This window comes from Saccoglossus kowalevskii, chromosome 8, assembly GCF_978046115.1.
Source record: "Saccoglossus kowalevskii chromosome 8, keSacKowa6.1, whole genome shotgun sequence".
Classification (NCBI taxonomy): Eukaryota; Metazoa; Hemichordata; class Enteropneusta; family Harrimaniidae; genus Saccoglossus; species Saccoglossus kowalevskii.
The window spans coordinates 11,066,586-11,080,251 of record NC_140648.1 but is presented as its reverse complement, the minus strand read 5'-3'; the positions used below and the strand labels follow the sequence as shown (position 1 = coordinate 11,080,251).

The 13,666-nt window shown below is 35.7% G+C and overlaps 1 long non-coding RNA gene across 1 annotated transcript; it reads left to right on the top strand.

Annotated features, from left to right (window-relative positions):
* Positions 1–764: 764 nt before the first annotated feature.
* On the top strand, positions 765–1,578 carry LOC146739302 (uncharacterized). The gene is made up of 2 exons (XR_014930147.1): positions 765–1,019; positions 1,300–1,578. It is a non-coding gene; the product is annotated as an uncharacterized LOC146739302 (long non-coding RNA).
* Positions 1,579–13,666: the final 12,088 nt, after the last annotated feature.

The window sequence follows — 13,666 nt, the reverse complement described above, 5'->3', positions numbered from 1 at the left end:
ATACGAGCTGCTCCCAAATAATTTTTTTTCTATTTTAGCACTTTTCTACTTCCTCAGTTCTTTAATATTATTATTATTATTATTATTATTACTGGCTAAATAAATGAATCATGTTACACATCATATAATGATAACGAACATATCACAGACGTAAGTTTTTATCAACCTTGTGAGGGCGTTTAGGGATTCCCCCCAATGCGTCCCTATATTAAGGATACCACCATTAGCACATGTGACGGGAGGGTATAGGTTTGAGTAGGATCGGGAAGGAATTTAGTTTATGACACGGTACGCAGGGCATTATATATATACATATCGGGTGCATGGGTTGAACAGGGGAATTTAAGTTTTTTTTTTCTTGGCATATCAAATTCTCCACCAAAGAACAAGATAACATGTCAATAACCCAAGGGTGGGCATGAACTGACGGTGTTGTAACAATCCCTAATGGAAAATTTGCCTAAATTCCCCACTAGGGGACTCTATTTTATTTTACTCCAATCCATTAATAATGTTTTATTCTCATATAAAAACAAATAATAATAATAAATATAAACTTTACAAGCTTGTTAATAATACTATAATAGAAAGAAAATGAGAATGAAATTGAAAAATAGTAGTCAGAAGAAACGAGACACTAATCTGGTTCAACCTAAAAATGTATAGGTTCAACCACCATATTCCTCACATCTACGTCCTCGCGTCATAACAGCGTTTACTATAGCCCTGAATTAATTACTTATGCAAATACGACTCCATAGTACTGCTAAAAAATGGTTGTACTTCACCGACGTGGAGAAAACCCCATGCCGAAATAGACGGGCGCGGTCACGACTGACCCCAGACTTCAGAAGTTGCTACGATGTCACGTGAAACGTTCATGACGACACTGCACCGGCGCGGGGGTCAAATTAATTGGCAAAATATCACCAGGAACACCGCACTGCGACTTTGGAATATTTACGAGCTTCCGACAATGCGTTTGACGTCGAGGTGTCATTTCTCAAATTAAATGCCAGGTACGTAAATACATTTAACAACATTTTTGAAATAATAGTAGAATATTTCAGAATAAAACATTAGCTTTTTCAGAAGCGAGTTTACGTTAGTGCCTGCCATTGCGAATTTACATGTACAGACTAACACTGACTTGTAAACACACGTGTACAATCAAACTCGAGTGTTGCCATGGGTGGCTACCAACTCTCGCGTTCACTGCAGGTTTTAACTTACAAAGTCATTCACGAAAAACATACAAATTAAAAACTGGTGATGATTTCCACTTTTTTCCCATCTTAGGTCGGTTCCCAAGGACAAGGTTCGCGCTCAACTGTAGAAAAAAAAATCTCCGCTTAGCCAATAGTAAAGCACCATTCGGTGGATTCGCCGAAAAGTAAGGGAATTCCCGGAACCTCCTGAATAATGCATGAGTATTGACGTCACTCAAAGATATGTGTAGTCTCTCGTTCTCTCGCGCTAGCTTCCGACCAGTGAATTCAGCGTCCATAGCGTTTCTGTCTATTGTATTATACAATATTTAGAAAAAATTAAATAAAAATACGGATTTTCAAGCACTAATATAGGTGTGCTAATTCGGCACTCATCAGTTGTGTGCGGTTATAGCAATTGTCACCACAAGCCTTTGCGTGCAGCGCGGTGTTGTGTTGGAAAACACGTAGCAGTAATTCCATTCGGCTTCATTTTTTAAAATGTTGAACGTATGTTTTAAAATTTATTTTTTTAAACAAATGATATTCATTCGTTTGAACTTTTTCAGTGCCAAGCCAATCATTTTCCGAGCTTAGATATCGAATGTAGTCACACTTGTTTCATGATTTTGTTTTTCACAAGGGCATAGATCCGGTCGAATTGCAGCTAAATCATAAAATAAAATTGTCTGGCTATTGGAAAAGTTGGATTAGAAATATATTTATTAAAATAAGACATTGCTCACCATGGGTATATTGCATGAAGAGGTTAAATAAAATTGTTTAATCAATTTGTTTACAAAACCGAACACTTGGCAGTGAGTGAAAAGTTGAAATTTTTCACCCCAATCACTGGCAAATCTGCCCAACTGAACAGATAGATAGGCCGTATTCGACCTGTACATGCAGAGTTGTGTTATTTGTTAGTACGTGAGTTTGGGAAATGCAGTTGGATGAATTGTTAAACTCAGCAAACAGTTCACAGGGGAGGCATAACAAATTAAAATATAATTGCTAATTGCGAATAATCCTGTAATTCGTTTGCCCGTAGCTCACTCATTTAATTTTTGTACCTGTGAATATGATCTTAAAGTGATAATATTTTCATTACGTCAGAACTTGGCTGTTATTTTGCATAGACCGCTACCAACTTTCTGTATGTGCTTATCATTCCTGTGTCAGTTTGTCAAATCATGTATAAAAGACAAAATCGCCCCGTGGCTGCCACGCCGTTATAACTCTCAGCGTCAATGTTTGCAACACTCGGACAGTGCCGATCGCTCCCTAGTACTATCAATATGATAGAACCAATTTGCCCAGACTCATTTCTTAAAAATGTGCCCAGGAATACCCCTTTTTATAAAATGTTGCGAAATATGTGCCTCCTGATTTCCAAACTAACTTACTTTTACAAAAAGACCCAATTTGGAGCTTCAATCCCAGAGCTCACGTTGCATGGATGCAGCGAAAATGATGACTACCTATAAGTTTCATAATCCAATTCATCTCATCGGCTTTAAGCACATTTATTTTATGAATGCTATTGCATTAGAATGTTGTGGTCATTTTTTGTTGAATGGATTAAAGACCAAAATGACTGTATAGATATACACCATTTTAAAAGATATATTGTTTGGTAATGATACTCGGCACTGATAGGTAATTTGATCTTGCTCTGTAAATTTCACATTTATCACTCAAAACTTTAAAAAATTAAACCACGATTTTGTTCAATGATTCCAGTATTCAAGTGTAACTACAATACAGACATCGCCATTTCTAATCTGGAAGGCCACAACAAATTGAGACAATGTTGGTTAGGTTCACTTGACATGTAATTTTTGTTAAGGTATATTGAATTATGGAATAGTTTATGGACTCAATTAATTGTTGTGTGTTGTATTTTTCGAATTTTCTGTTGTGTATTCGTTTTTCTTTGTTGATTGAATAATAAAAAAAATCATCTCCCATAGACGACAATGTAAAAACTTGAAATTTATGGTTATTTTACACATAGAGCCAATGAGTCCATACATTTTTCTAGTAAACAGTATCACCACAATGTTGAAAATCAAACTTGAAACTCGCAAATTGAAGCCGATTCAATCACACAGTGGCAGTATCAGAAAAGTTGACCGAGCAAAGCTGAATGCTCACTCTAAATGTATCAGTCCGCCATTTCAAAACCAGTCGATTTTCGCTAAATTTCCACTCACAAAAATAAGACAAGAACCACTCACAAACTTGCTTATTCTGGCATCACTTTAAATCAAACACTGTTCGAAGTATAAATGTGCCATCCTCTTTTTAAAGTAGAGAAGATTACGCCATAATACAAATAGTAAGTGTTATATGAAACCGATACAATCGTCCATCAAAACAGTTCGTATTTCAGCAGTAATGAAACGTTGTTTTTTACATGAAATATCACATGTGTGTCTTCATGTCTTGAAACTGACATTTCACTCTGTATGGGTTTGCATTACACTAATATTTGTAGGGTTCAAGTTGTTTGTTTGGTAAGTTAGTGGTGCTTATATGTTCTTTTATATTTTATTTATTTTAAACTGAGTTTGGCACTAATAGCTGAATATGCACACCACTACTTACAAAACCCTGAAATAATGGTAGATGGCGGTTGAATCTAAATATAAATGGGGTACCATTATATGATATCATGATGCCGGACAGTTACATCGTGAGAGTGGCACAATTGTCTGGTTGTATGATCACCGCCGCCACGCACAATCGTTATCAACGAACGTGTTTAACTTATACTTGTTTTAAATACTTTTTTCAATAATAGTAGCATATGTTTTATGTTTCCATTATGATGCCGGTGCATATATTTACAAGAGGGACTATGATTAGGTGTTACTTGTCTCGACCTGGCACCACATAACACCCATCAACAATTTTATCGACTAAACATGTTCACTATAGACACAGACATGCGTGGTTTGTATGAGTAAATCATGCAATGTGAGACAGATAGGGTGTTCCGTGATTGGTTAAGTAGTGTGTGTGTGTGCTTATTTCTCGCATTGCACGACATATTCTGTTCTAACCAGAAAAAATGCAATAAATGTATGTCGTTGTTATACAGTAAACGAACACTGTCTATGTTATTATCACACGGTTAATACCAAAAACAATCGAAGAACAAGAGTCCGAATGTTATAAAAAGTGGTTCAAACTTGGCATTCTTACTCTTGTATGGTGAAATTATGTTGTCATATCTCAAAATGTTGTTCGGCCACATTATCATTGATATTAATGAATTAATTAATTAATGAATCCTAATATTGCTTAAACTTTCCAATCCAACATAGTGAGTTTCCGGTGTGATAACATACTGCTAGAGATAGTGTTTATAGTGGGAGGTTCTTTCCCATGTGTTCAGCAATTGAATTATTATGACGGAGTTACGCTCACAACTTCTTAGGAGAGGACATTTTTCTGTGAGCTGCTATTATGTCTGGCTCCGGGTTTTTCTAAGCCATAACCAGTATAATATATTATTAAGAAAACACTCCGCCAATATCATTATCCCATTTTTGACATGAGTACCTAAGACCATGCCTACGTGTTGACAAGAAATTGACCGAAAAATCGATTACGTACCGGAACGCCGCTCTAGGTGGTCAGGTCACAAAAAGAAATTTCTGTGTTTCCAGTAACAGGCTAACAAAATATTGGGTATATAGGTGTGTGGGGCATTTATTTTATTTTTCACAAGTTACTTCTATCACAATCATGCTCGTCTTCGTATGAAAGGAAGCTAGGAGCTGAGAACAGTTTGGGTCTGGTCAAAACAGTGTGCCTTTGAACTGAAAGGCGGTAGTGCGCGAGATATTTGGGTCTCAAATAAACAAAGATGGCGAATGTGGCTGTTGCGCAGACTAGCGAGTTCAACTGAGACGTTACCGAGTTTTGATTTGGTAATTTTTAGGTGATTGGAAGGTACCGAAGGAGTCGCCGGCGGTAATTAGTGCCAGTCGCGTCCAGGTCAAACTTTATACGAAGGTGGACAAGGGGGGATAGCTGGTACAAGTTACAGAAAATAACTTGAAAAAAAGGCATTTTACGTTTTTACAAGAAATAAAATGAAAGTTCCATTTACAGTAAAAAATGTTTTTTTACACTTTACAGATAAAACAATTTCATAATTACATTTTGTGTTTTGGGAAAATCGTGTTAACTTCAAACGTAAATGGCACATTATTTTAGCAAATAAGCATACAAATTAAATATGCATATGATCATGACATGTATAATCTGTACAGACTGAGATACAGAAGACAAGGGAGGGAGGGAATTTTTGAGAAATTTTATAGTGACAAATAAAAATCTGATACCAGATAAAACATCAGAAATCTACTATACAAGGCGAAACAATGATCATCATGGTATGTTTTAAGGATCAGCTTAAGGTAGAGACACAGTTTACCTGACAGTTATTTTAATTAGTTAATTAGGAAACCAAGATGACCTCCCTTGTCCACAAAACTATATATTTTCGGAAAGCTTATTGTATGAATTTTAAAGTTTTGTTAGTATTTTATTTTTATGGACACTGTAGTTTGAAATATGCACAAAAATGTGCTTTTTTGGTCAAAAGTGATTTAAAAAAAAATTAGCTACTAAACCATGCTTCTGTTTCCCGTCAAAATTGATTTATGGGTACATCTTTTTACTATGAAGAAAGCGCCGTCTTGAAAACTGCCTACCAGTTGTCAATTTTGTAGGGCAGCAGCTCAAATTTCACTACTTCAAGTTTATGCATAAATTAACACCCAGGCTAGTTGTCTGTACGATTGCTGTAACACTATTCAAATAAAAACAATGCCCCGACGGCGTTTTGAAGATAAACACATTGTCAATCATTTGTGAAAATTTCAACAACAAAAGGTCAAAGGTGTCTAGGAGCTATTTTTTTTAAAGTTCTGGAATGTGCACTAAAAAGAAGCTGAGATAATTACTAATTTGCATAACAATTCACTCAGTAAGAAGTTTGCTAATGCTCATAATTAAAATGGCTGTTTCAAATTTAAATGTATTATCGTTTTGTAAAAAGTTAAATAGAGTGCATAATATGGAGATCCCGTCATTTCTTTTTTCACCATTTTTTTTTTAATTATTTATGTACAGCCTTGCTAAATCTTGCTAAGCATTCAAAAGAGATAATTTTGCACCTGTTATCTATATTTTAAAATCGTTTTTTTGAGTATGTTCCACTATTCACAATTCCACGAAATTTCAACAGTCTATAGCCAAGACTTTTTGGATAATGAAAATTTCACTCCCAAGTGCCCACGAACCTGCATCTCTACCTTAAGCTTACTGAAAATATAAAGTAATGTATGATTTCATTTTTTTATTGACAAAATAACCATTAATTAACAAGTTTTGTATTTGCGACTTGAATCCGCCGCCATCGAAGATGACACATCAACGGATGACTAATCAACTGTCGTTCGTCCTTCAACAATAATTATTGCATTTGCATCTTTTTTTTAAAAACCAATAGCCTGAGTGTTTTGGTGTTTAGTATACTACTCCCTTAGGTGGGTCTCTCGCAGATTTTGTGTCAATATTGTATTTTTGTGAATATTTTGGGTTATTTTTGTCAAAACTGCCATTTCCGACGACTTCTTGAAAACTACTGATTTGATACATGTTATGTAGGTATCTTGGATTAATCTCTGTCAGATGTTTTCTTTTTGTGACAATATCAACTATTCTCAATTCTTAGCAATTAATTTTTCATGTTCATTAAAAAAAAGATACATGGTCATTCTTGAGATATTTGTAGAATCATCAATAGAAGGGAACTAGAAGAGACAACTTTTTCACATTTTATTCTTGTAAAACAATAGAATATTTGAATTACAAAAAAAAAATGCGACACGTATTATGTACAACGTCAGGCAAAATAATGTCAATCTTTCATATCCCTGAGAAAATAACACATCTGGTGTTTGCATGTTGAACTTCCACGTACACTAGCCAAAATACGCACAAACAGAGGTGCTCGAGATATTGTTAGATTGTTGTATTTTGTTTATAAATGTACTATTTGTATTTACCGTGATTTCAGCAATAGGACGGTGGACGGGAGTCGGCCTCCATTCGCCACCCCATTTTATATCTTATCGATTGAGTCCCTGTAGTTATTTGCATATATTTAGATTTAATTATTAATTTTAAATATATTTACTAATATAATAGTGTATTTTTATACATTCACATGTGGCTTTAACTCATACGCGCATTTATATGTATTTACCAATAACTCGCATCTTACAAGTACGGCGTATTTGCATTCATCTAATAATAACTCGTTGCGTATGTTGCAAGCATGGCGTATTTATTTTCATTTAATATAAAATACAATCATTATAGGTATGGACAATTGACACGATTACAAAATGTAATGTCGATGTGTTCAGCAATTATACATACCACTAAACATATAAACTTGTTAATTTAAAATGCGTCTGGCACGCCTGTCTATGTAAACCTTTAAAAATATTTGATTTTAAAAATCAATATCACACTCGGCAAATTTAATTCAAAAACACTGTACTTCTGACTTAATACGCCGTACTTGCAATGCACTGGTTATTAGTATGAATAAAATAAATAATTTTAATATAATATATAGAACTGCAAGGATTCAACCAACAAGATATACAACTTCCGTGGCCGAAACTTCCTACATTCGAGATGTACGTAACAACTTAGCCCTCTGCCGTTGATGCCCCGACAACAGAACATTGGTTTTCATTGAACAATGCAAATTATTTTCGAGAATCCACTAAACCGCGGAAAAATTCAAGAACTTCACTGCGGAAGAATTTTCGCATGACACTAAGCGTCAAAGAAGCAATTAAAAATCAATTTCAACAAAGCAATTACAAGTTTGTAATTTTGTACGAATCACGACATTTAATGTAAAAAATGATACATACACTTGTAAAAAAATAACATCTTTGTACGAATTACGGAAGAATAAAATAGCTGATTACGTTTTACACCTTGCCCATGTCTATGAAATTACGTTTTTTATTTATTTAAATTAAATTAAATTACATTATAAGAAAAGTAAAAACAATTGATTACAGCTTACGAAAATACCCCTTGCTGACCCTTTTATACTTGTGATTTCCATTAGAAGAGCGCATTGGATCATGGGAAAATCAATGTTTATCAACGCAAATGTCGTCACATGCGAGGCGTGACGACTACCGCCATAAAGTTTTGAGCGCAACTTCCTCTTCAATTCAACCTCTATCGTGACATCGACCATTTCGGTAAAAAGGATACCATTTTGAAAATAAACATCAATAAGCAAGAATAAGTCTTAATATATTAAAACCTGTAGTTTAAAAATTATTATTCATGAGTAATATCGCGGTTTTAGATGGAAAACCACCATGGGTGAGTCTAAGCCATAAACTTCAAAATGTACGTGGCTCTCCATTGCTAAGCATCTTTCTTGAACATAAACGAAAATTTTAAACAGTTGATTTGGAAATCTATGTATGTATTTTCTGTATTTTTACACCTATGACATAATGCGTAGCTAATATATGTATATCCAAGCCTACCCTGTCAGTTTTCCCTCTATTTGTTTGGCAACGAAGCGGAGAAATAGAACAGACGCAGCTGGGAACTCAATGCACAGGCCACGTACGATGACCTACATGTGAATATCGATTTTTATTACTTAAACGTGGTCGGGAATGTTTTTTGGAGGTGAAAAGGGGCAATTTCTTTCAAACTTTTCATCAAAATCATCATATGATGCATATTGTGTTACGGGTACATGTCTTATTTTTTTTCGAGATTCGAACAAAAATGGCCGACTGGCAATCCTTTAGGGCTTTATGGTATCCATGCTAGTTTCTCTGTCTGTATGTGCGATTATCACCACATTTTATTATTCTATATGCACTTCCCAGTCATACTGCATTAAAATTGATGTAAAGATGATGCATGGAGCCCCTTGGCTATCCATCTACACGTGATTTATACTGATTGACTACCGGTGAAAACGGGGACTGTGCGTTGCCAATGCTTGTTTACTGTGTTTGTAAATAAACGACTATGTTTGTGAATAACAAACATACAGTCCGTGGTGAAACCATGACACTGTTCTATATCAATGTATTTATTCATTGTAAATTATAATATGCAAAAAAAATGCTACAATTCAAAATTATACCACATTAAACTCGCCTGGTTACAACTTGTATCAAGATACTATATATAACGCCCCCTCCAATCATACAATTTTGTGTCTCAGTATTTGTTTCTGCTGACAATTATAGTTACAGACATGTGTAGCAGAAGTAAATCGGAGATAGCATTATTATTTACACATACCAAGGCTTATCACGTCTCGTTATTTTTAATACCAAGAGAACAATGGTGTCAAGCGGGTGCACCATATCTTTTTCAGACATTGGACTATTACATTCCATGTTCAGACATTGGACAGTTTGAGTATGTCTAATTGCACAATTGTCTTATGCCGTAGCGTGATATTCCGATCACTCATCAGTATCCGGCAATTGTTACGCTGTGACCTTGCCATCACCCCCTCCATGCAACATATAGTCACAGCTAGATATACTCTTGATATCAATTATTTTCATGCAGCGAGTTTGTATTCCGTGTAAACATGCGTTGTATACGTCACCTGGCAGACTAGAGAAGCTAGGGCAACGCAATCCGAAAACAGGGACGCATGAGCATGTTTTGACCGTGAGTGCGTCTGGTGCCAGACATTTTTTTGAATGACCACATTCAAACTCAACGCACGGACTATGTTGCATGACTTACATATGTACATTTTCATTACTACATGATAAAATATGGCTGACTAGCGGGCATTTTGGTCCTCAAAATTTCTAAATTCTGATAATTTTTGGTAAGCAGGGCTATTTTTCATTCAAACTTTGAATCATGATCATCATATGATGCATATTGGGTCACAGGTGCACGTTTTATTTTTTTGAGATTCGTGCAAAAATGGCCGACTTAATCAATTAATTCATTTAAAAGTTTACAGACACAAGTAATATACTCATGGGTAATACCATGGTGGTTCGTGATTTGATCAAATTTGCCATTTTTGTCTAAAATTCTAAAATCCCAGTCCGTAAATGTGTCCAGAATCATTTCTTGCAGATAAACGGGGTTTTGTATCAGCCGGGTTCATACATACATTTTTTTGGGGATTTGAACAAAAAATTCCGACTGGCAATCTCTGTCTGTATGTGCGATTATAGCCAACACATTTTATTATTCTATGCACTTCCCAGTCATACTGCATTAAAATAGATGTATAGATGATGCATGGAGTCTCTTGGTTGTCCGTCTACATGTGATTTTTACTGAACACTGAAATTGACCACCGGTGAAAACAGCACGGGGACTGTGCATTGTCAGAGGAGGGCAGTCGCCTATTCGAAAAAATTGTTGGAGGTCGCTCCTTCAAATTCAAGCTTAAACTCATTGTGTCAGCAAAATTCGCCTCTCAAAATGCAGGAAATAGCGTTTTTTAGAGGGCCTAGATTGATTTTAAAAAAATTCAAAAGAGCAAGCCCGGCCCCCCTCAAGTAAGGTCGCGCTTTCCGCAAAATTTCGTGCCGCCGCGCGCCCCTGCCTGCAAAGGCGGCGATACTATGAATGTTCAGGTATGGTAGAGAGGTCGCTACTGAAATTAACTCACGTCGTGCATTGGTTGATACTAGCAATGCCATACTCACTCGTCACTCGGGAAGCAGTGGTTCTGGATGCGTTGTCGAACGAACAATTGGCAGTGCATGTGTCTGCTACATTTTAGCTGTGTTTCTTCAAAAGCCAGAATTTTTCGTTAAAAACCAGTAACATGCAGAATATACCGGACGTAGCCAATGAGAAGCTTTCTTATATGTCAATGTATTTGAAAAAAAAACTTTTTTCACAGTTCATAATTATACAATATTAAGGAGAACTCGCCTGCTTACAACTTTTCACATCTCCTTATTTGAATAATTTATTTTTAAAACCAGGAGCACAATGGTGTCAGGCGGGTGCACCATATCTTCATCAGATATTGAACAGTTTGTGTTGGTTTAATTGTGTCATTGCAGTATACAGTAGCGTGACATGACTCAGTATCCGGCTATTGTTACGCTCTGACCTGACACCTTTTTGCAACGCTCACCATAAATCACTGGTACTCGTCTTCAATTTCATAATCTGTACAAAATTTACATATTCTTTCATTTCTAGGAATTTACTTTTGCCTGTCAGTCTCAATGAGTAGTTTATGATCAGAAATTCTAAATTTGCAAACAGATCGCCTTAATTTTAAATTTGTTATATCAATTGAATAATTCTCCATATTAAAGGTAGTTTTAAATTTTCTGTATGAAGTCAGTTTGTCTGTTGCTCTATTCATTCTGTTATCATTAAATAATTCCTTTCCCCATGTTTTTACATAATTTTCTCTGAGTACCTCCGCTATCTTCTTCTCATGCTGTTTTGATAAATCTGAAATATTACTGTTTTTAGTTATCTTTTCTATTCTTTCTACCCATCCATGAATATGAAGTTATATGTTCTTGTGATCATCCCGAAATATTGTGAAATTCTGACAAATATTTTTTTTGAGACGATTAATTACAAAACAGAGATTTTTTGAATGTTTTCAGACTGGCTTTCTTCAAACAATAATTTGGGTAGAAAATTTTAAAAGTTGATGACTGATGTATAAATACAATAATATGTAACATTAAGACAAATAGACGTGATAATAATTCCTAAGTTGTTACCCGCGAATGACCTCTATATATATGTTATCCAGAGTTTATGGTATCCTGCTAACGTAGCTATGACTACTAAAATAATTATTTAGGTTGGTAAAAAGTAAAAAAATTGTAATACACCCACGTTTTTGTTCCTATTTTTCACAGTTATTATGACCCCAAATTAGGAAGAATTTTATACGACAACTTCTACTGTCTGGGCGTAAATACTGTGAATTTTGGTGCAAGGTTCACGTGATTGATTATAATATATTTGACAATAAAATAAATCCTGTTATATCAATTACCTGCAGAGATTGCCAGCCTTTACGCGTGTCAAGGCCACAAGAGTACACGTACCATGAACTGTTGAATCCCTAACAAATAAAAAATGCGATAACTTAATCTAACATGTGTAGTCTAAACTCAATTTACACAATATTTCAATGTTTCCTTTCCTAAGATCAAGATATTAAGCCACAATGGCAAGAAACAAAGGGTTTGTTATGTAATCAGTAAGTTAGGCCACACCGACTTGATTTTATGGATGACATCCGCGCGCGCATTAGTTTTCGTCTGTTGTCAAAAAAAAAAAAAAAAAAATCTCCGACGACGAGTCTACACAGATCGGTTTTCTGTCGGAACTTGCCGACTCATATTGCCACAAAGCGCCGGCTTGTCGTAAAACTCGTTTTGGTCTACCTCAAAACATGCCAATTTTGTCGTAAATGATTCCAACATGGCGACCACGCCACCAAAATACGTGAGCATAAAAGTTCAGATGAAAAACGGAGGGACTGTTGTAGACTGGTACGCAATTGACGTTGGCCAGGGAGATGTGGCGTTTACACAGCTATACGAGAGATTGGTAGCGGCAAGCGAGTTTCGCCCAGACAACTTTAAGGACAAATTGTCCAGAGTGGCTATCCCGCGTTTCTTCTGCAACGATGAGAGAAATGGGAGAGGAGTGGAGGTGTATGGTGGCCTAAAAGTTGGTCAGGCGACAAGTCAGTTCGGTTGTTTTGTTAGCATTGAAGTCGACAAAACTGCAAAGAAAGCAGAGGAAGTTCCGCTTTGGAGGTGAAGAAAATTTTCTTCTTATTTTCTGATTCGGATAATTTGCTTGCACACACAGTGCAATGTTTTGTTAGTTATTGTCATAAAGTAGTGATATGTACAACATGTACATGTGTACATTCTGCCTTGACTTGAAAATGGTGTGCATGCTGCACCTTGAATGCAGTGTTTCTGACTGAAGATACTTCATCATGACTACATGTACTAGAGCTTGTCTGAAATGATTATACATGTACCTGTGACAGTAATACAGTACGAGAGGTGTACATCAACATGTGCCTCCTACAAATAAAGACTTCTTGTTGTTTTTTTAGTACACTCTGTTCTGTGGTTCAATTCGTAATACCAGCTCCGCAGTCCTGTGGTTTTAGCAGCATTTTTTTTTTTTTTTGGCAGAATTTTTTTTTTCGACTTCTCGCATTAGTTTTTGGGTCTCCAGAGGATGTCACCCATAAAATTAAATCAGTGTGGCCTTAGCAACAAGAAATATTATTTTTGAAACGCATGTTGTTGGAACCACGCCCTAGTTAACCCTTCACCCAATGAGGGAGAACCAACTACTTTGTCTGGATATTAAGC